This window comes from Suricata suricatta, chromosome 5 (genome assembly GCF_006229205.1).
Source record: "Suricata suricatta isolate VVHF042 chromosome 5, meerkat_22Aug2017_6uvM2_HiC, whole genome shotgun sequence".
In the NCBI taxonomy this organism is placed as follows: domain Eukaryota; kingdom Metazoa; phylum Chordata; class Mammalia; order Carnivora; family Herpestidae; genus Suricata; species Suricata suricatta.
The window spans coordinates 49,203,763-49,210,880 of NC_043704.1; the positions used below are offsets into that span (position 1 = coordinate 49,203,763).

The window sequence follows — 7,118 nt, forward strand, 5'->3', positions numbered from 1 at the left end:
GAGAAGTCTTTGGCAGAAACTGGTGAGTCTCAAGTATCTGGTCCTTCCAGAGCATATTTGATTTTAATTTTGTTTTCATCTTTCAGGGGAAAGGTCATGTACTGAACAACTGTATGTAAAGAGATATTCCGTCTATAATGTGTCAGCAGGGAGTTCATTTAAATTGGAGTGCCCTGTGAAATACTGTACTAAGGAACCTTTTGTGACCTGGTGCAAGCTCGAAGGAAAAAACTGTTTACCTCTTGAATATAAACTTCCGGGATACACAAGTTGGAAAGACCGGGAGAATAGTTCAGTTTTTATTCTTCATTTTACCCACATGCTGGCTATGACACCGGTCCCTACCGCTGTTCTGCAAATTTTACATTTGGAGTTGTTGAAAGCCATTCAGTAACCACTTATGTGACAGGTGAGTTCTACACTCCAAGACTATCTGATAGTTTTTCATCATGTTTCAGGGAAAAGGAGGACCCAGACTCTCAAGTGATTATGTTAGACATTGAACTCATGTAAATGAGAAGACTGCCACACTCCTCAGCTTGTGATCTGTGTGCGCACGTGTGTATGGAATTTTGGGGTGAGTGAGGTAGGAAATAGAGAAAAAGTATAATAAAAGTTCTTGATCTTGCCTTTAGGGGATATAACATTTATCTGATAAATCCAAAAGTAGATCGCTAACCAAATGAATACCAATAGTAGTAGATAGTGCTCTATTCTTTGTCCTTTTCCTTCTATTTTTTTATTCACTTACCAGTCCTTGACTTTTGTTGATAATAAATCCTTGAAATTACATTCGTGATGCTCAGACAGGTATAAGCTTGTTAATAATTCACAGTTTGCACAGAAAACAAACAGCACACAAATACACCTGACTCCCTGATGTGCTTTGAAGGTGTTCATAGTTTTCACTGCCACCCCAGTCCCTCTCAGAAGCCCTCAGAGAGGCTCAAACAGCAGGTTGGAGTTAAAAACCTGGAGTAAAACATGGAAAGCAAACAGAAGTAAGACAAAACTGTTTTTAAGTTTGATTTATGAAAATCTCACATCATACTCAATGGTAAAGGAAGAAGACAAGGATGTCTGCTATTGTGACCTCTATTCAACACTAAACTGGAAGTTCTAGCCAGAGCACTTAGGCAAGAAAGAAGAAGTTAAGGCATCCAAAGTGAACAGGAAGAAGTGAAACTGTCTCTATTCACAGACGATATGATTTTATATCTAGAAAATCATTAAAAATCCACAAAAGCTACTAGAATTAATAGATGAATTCAACAAAGTTGTACGACCAACAAAAAAAGCAGTGGTATTTCTATACATTACCAATGAACAAACTGAAAAGGAAATTTTTAAAAAACAATTCTATTTATAGTAGCATCAAAAAGAATAAAATACTTACAAATAAATCTAAACTGGAAGGCTCAACACTTGTACACTGAACAAAATATGACTGAAAGAAATTAAAGGAGATATAAATGAATAGAAAGATATCCCATGTTCACAATGGAAGACTTAGTATTGTTAAGATGGCAGTATTTCTCAAAGGGATCTCTGGATTCAATACAATTCCCATCGAAATCCCAACAACCTTTAAAAAAAAATTTTTTTTGCATAGATGAAAAAGCTGATTTTAAAATTCACATAAAGTTGCAACAAGATCCAACATAGCTGAAAAAAGTCTTGAAAAAGGAGAGCAAAGGTAGAGGACTCACACCATTTTATTTTAAAATTTACAAAACTGCAATAATCAAAACAGTGGTACTAACATAAGGATAGATATAAAGATCAATCGAATAGAATTGAGAGTCCATATTAAATTCACCCATCTTTGGCCATTGACATTTTTTGTTTTTAGTAATTTATTGTCAAGTTAGCTAACATATAGTGTATTTAGTGTGCTCTGGGATTTAGGAGTAGATTCCTATGATTCATCATTTATATAAAACACCCATTGCTCACCCCAACAAGTGCCCTCCTCAATGCCCATCACCCATTTCCCCTGTCCTCATCATCCCTTTCTATCCTCGGTTTGTTTTCTGTATTTAAAAGTGTCTTGGGGCGCCTGGGTGGCTCAGTCAACTGTGTCCAGCTTCGGCTCAGGTCATATCTCATGATCCATGAGTTCAAGCCCCTCATCGGGTTCTGTGCTCGCAACTCAGACCCTGGAGCCTTTTCAGATTCTTTGTCTCTCACTCTCTCTCCCTCTGCCCCTCCCCTGCTCGTGCTCTGTCTCTGTCTGTCTCAAAAATAAATAAACAAAAAAAATTTTTTTAAGTCTCCTATGGTTTGCCTTCTTCTTTATTTGTAACTATTTTTTTTCTTTCCCTTCCCCCATGGCCTTGTGTTAAGTTTCTCAACTTCCACATATGAGTGAAAACCTATGTTATCTGTCTTTCTCTGACTGACTTATTTCACTTAGCATAGTACCATCCAGTTGCATCCACATTGCTGCAAATGGCAAGATTCCATTCTTTTTTATTGCCAAGCAGTATTCCATTGTGTATATAAACCATATCTTTTTAATCCATTCATCAGTTGATGGAGATTTGGGCTCTTTCCATAATTTGGCTATTGTTGATAGTGCCACTATAAACATTGGGGTACATGTGCCCCTATGCATCAGCACTCCTATGTCCTTTGAATAAACTCCTAGTAGTGCTATTGCTGGGTCATAGGGTAATTAGTCTTTAATTTTTTGAGGAAACTTCACACTGTTTTTTAGAGCGGCTGCTCCAGTTTGCATTCCCACCAACAGTGCAGGAGGGTTCTCATTTCTTCACATCCTCGCCAGCATCTGTTGTTTCCTGAGTTATTAATGTTAGCCACTCAGTCCACTGTGAGGTGGTATCTCATTGTGGTTTTGATTTGTATTTCTCTGATGGTGAGCATCTTTTCATGGGGATGTTAGGCATTTGGATGTCCAGTTTCGGCCAATTGACTTTTCACAAGACTGCCAGACCCATTCAGTGGAAAAATGATTGTTTCCTCAATAAGTAGTGCTGAGGCAATTGGATACATACATGCAAAAAATGAATTTGGACCTCCACCTCATACAATATACAAATAAGTAAAAACGGATCAAGTATTTAATATAAGCACTAAAACAATAGAATCTATATTTGTATAAAATTTTAGTCCTATGTTTCCTTAGGGGAAAACACAGAAGTACATCTTTATGATCTTGGATTTGTCAGTATTATCTTGCTAAAACATCAAAAGCATAAATATATAAATACATAAATAAATAAATTATACTTCATTAAAATTAAAAGTTTTGTACATCGAAGAACACTTTCAAGCGAGTGAAAAGACAAAATATGGAATGTGAGAAAACATTTGCAAATCATATATGTGATAAGGGACTAGTACCCAGAATATATAAAGAAGTCTTACAACTCAACAACAGTTAAGCCACTCAAGTAAAATGGGGAAAAGACTGAATAGATGTTTCTTCGAAGAAAATATATAAATGGCCAATAAGCACATGAAGAAATGTTCAATGTCATTTGTCATTAGAGGAATGCAAATCAAAATCACAATGAGACACCACTCACACCCACCAGCATTACTAGAATTTTTTAATGGAAAATGACAAATGATAGCAAAGATGTGGACAAACTGAACTCCTTGTACTGTACTGGTGGGAATTAAAATGATGCTATTGCTTTGGAAAAGGTCTGGCAAACTTTCTTCAAAAGGTTAAACATATTTGCACAAGACCCAGCAATATACAAGTGAAATGAAAGCTTATGTCCACATTAAAACTTGTACATGAATGCTTATAGCTGTACTAGTCACAAAAGTCAAAAAGTGGAAACAATCCAAATGTTCGTCAACTGATAAATAGGTAAAGGAATCGTGTTATACTGATAAATAGGTAAAGGAAACGTGTTATATTCATACACGAATATTATGCAGGCAAAAGGAATGGAGTACTGACATACATTACAAAATAGATGAACTTCAAAAACTTTGTGCTAAGTAAAAGAAGTCAGATATAAAAGATTACATCTTATAATCTTTTTTTTTTAAATTTTTGATACAGGGAGAGACAGAGCATGAGAGGGGGAGGGGCAGAGAGAGAAGGAGACACAGAACTGGAAGCAGGCTCCAGGCTCTGAGCTGAAGCCGGAGGCTCAACCGACTGAGCCACCCAGGCGCCCCACATCTTATAATCTTGATTCTGTTTGTATAAAGTACAGAAAAATCTGTGGAGTTAGAAAGTGAATAATGGTTGCCAGAGGCTAGCAGAAAGGGTTAATGGGAGTAACTACTTAGTGTGTATGGTTTTCCTTTGAGGATGATGAAACTGTTCTGAAGCTAGATAGTGCACAACACTAGATAGTTGTACAACCTTGCACTGAGTTGTTTGCTTTAAAATGTTAATAATATTTATGTTAATATGTATTTTACCACAATAAAAAATATATTTGGATCAAAGAAAATCACCCTTTAATTTATAAGAAATGAAATGGAGTTTATTTGGGACCCATAAATTGATCATGAAGGTTATCGCAAAGAGAAATTTCAAAGAGTTTTGGTTCAGTGGTGGTATGTTGGAAATCTATATGTAGACCTATGCAGTCACTACCTCTATGGACGCTATTCACTTGAATGCATACACTTTGTGTTTGTAAAAAATTAATTTATTACATCATATGCATACTTTGGAGTTCATCTTTTAACTCCCTTAAAATAGCCCAATGAAGGAATCCACTTAAATCCCTTAAAAATCTTTTAAATTACTTTAAGACCTCTAAAAGCAGCCTAGTGCTGGCTACAACCCTCTATTATCAAGCACAGGAGCGTAGAAGGGATTTTTGGCAGAGTTGGAGATCTTTTGCAAATTTGGAATCAAAGTCAATGCTAATTGCCTATGACTATTCATGCACTGGCTCATAAACCTCTTTGGAATGGAAACTATGTTAAACATCTTTGCTTCTCTACAAATAGATGGTATAGTATATAGCACATAGTATGTGTTCAATAAATATTTATCATTCTTAAATGAATTAAGTAACATAATCTATGCAAAGGGAAACCATTGCCTTAAACAATCTGGAGAACCTCTAGAACATACTGTAGATTATGGAATGAATCCTTTCTGGGGAAAATGGTGCTATTAATTCACATAATGAGCTAAAATGTTGAATTTTTAAAGAAGTATTGCTTTGTAACTGGCAAAATAAATGATAAAAATAAGTAAAACTTGCAAGACATTACTTCCAGGATATTAATGACACTATGAAATAAACAATAATTAAGTGCTGTTAGATTATTTATATAATGTATATTAATATAATGTTTAATAAAATTAAAAGCAGCGGCATTGAGTCCACACTCCTTGGAAAAGCACCTTCTTGTGTAATTCTGTCTTCTTTTGTGAGAACTAATCCCCTTCTGTGCAAAAGGGAGGAATCTAGACAAAGAGGCAAGCCAGTAAGGACTTACGACATGGGAGTGTCTCAGGGGCATTCATGTGTCTCCTCTGTCCAATTTTGGGGTCATTCCACAGCCACTACAGTTGGGTGCACGGTTTGTAAAGTGCATGAAAGGGCCTGTTCCAGGAAACAAGTCGGACCTGAAATTGGGATCAACAATCTGTCTCCCTTGGGGAGGAGGGGATCAAAGGGAAAACAGTATGTGTGGGCTCATCAAGGAAGAGACCTCCCCGACAAAGCCAAGGGCATTCTGGAGGCAGTGCCATGGTTTCCTACAAGGTTTTGGATTAAAAACGTAAGCTTTTTATTTGGGGCTCAATGTTGTGTAAATATTGGAACTCCAAAAAATGCAAGATGAGGCAATATATTTCTTTTTTTTTTAATGTTTTATTTATTTTTGATACAGAGAGAGACAGAGCATGAGACGGGGAGGGTCAGAGAGAGAGGGAGACACAGAATCCGAAGCAGGCTCCAGGCTCAGGTAGCTGTCAGCACAGAGCCTGATGCGGGGCTCGAACCCACCAACGTGAGATCTGACCTGAGCTGAAGTCGGAGGCTTAACTGATTGAGCCACCCAGGCGTCCCCATGAGGCAATATATTTCTGAAAAAAAATTTATAAGGTTCTTCAGTTAAAGGAAAAATAGTCATAAATGAGGAACGTGTGTGGGCATGTTTCACTGTGGAAGGGTAGAGATAAACACGTAGTAACCCTCTCAAAAGTTCCAGAAATGCCAAATGCATATATAGCCAATAATTTTACATATAATGTAAATGACAGTCAGCATTCCTCACTAGGTTGCACAATTTTAAATCAAACCAAATACATTCAACTTTGTAAACTCATGTTAATTTTCAAGTAAGCAGTTTTGTGTTGGGTGCTAGGGTTTTGTTTTTTCAAGTAGGAAAATTTTCTTAAATGTTTTCTTTCTTCCTATAGTGAACAACAATGAACTACATTCTGTTACAATCAGGACTGAGATCTAGGAAACTATTTAAAACAATGATCTAAATGGGTTCTTGTTTAAATAAAGTCCAGCCTCCTTAAAATGTAGTTATATTTCTTTGTAGGCTGCACAAATTATTTATGATCTGAAGTTGAATTCAAGGGGTTTGTCTCTGTGTGCAATTGTTGGAATTTTATTTTAAGATGCCTGCATCTTTTGCAGGAATTCACAGCTTTGGCCCATGGGAGTTGGTCAACATTTCAGAAAATATGGTGATGCCATGTTAGATCTTTGAGACTAAAGATTTCTTAGGCAGGGGCTCGTACTGGAATCAGTGGAATAGAAATCCAACGGAGAGAAAGGAGCGTAAAAATATGGCAGATACATATAAAAGCCAGAGTTCTCATCTTATTCCACAATGGTCCCTGAGGGATATAAAAGTACTTAAAATACTAAAAAAAATCACTGAACTGTGTGTTTTTGTTAAAGTGCTTTGTAAACGTAAACCGGCATTACACATACATAGCAGGAGAGCCGCTTTGGTATTTGTCATATCTGTCCACATCAGCCTTGCGGCATCCACCACTTTGCTGACGGGCTACAGCATAGGCTCAACCACAGAACCCCGTGTTTTCTTTTACCTCAGTCATTCTAACCGAGTTTTCCACGGAGACCTGCCGGCTTTTGGGAAAGGAGCCAGGTCACTGAGTTGACAGACTTCTATACAATTGTTAA

At 36.9% G+C, this 7,118-nt stretch overlaps 1 long non-coding RNA gene across 1 annotated transcript in view; it reads left to right on the plus strand.

Annotated features, from left to right (window-relative positions):
• Nucleotides 1–28: 28 nt before the first annotated feature.
• Nucleotides 29–7,118, plus strand: part of LOC115291677 — an 8,607-nt gene continuing 1,517 nt past the window's right edge. Inside the window, exon 1 of the long non-coding RNA XR_003908615.1 lies at nucleotides 29–409. This is a non-coding gene — a long non-coding RNA (uncharacterized LOC115291677). The remainder of the gene's footprint in view (nucleotides 410–7,118) is intronic.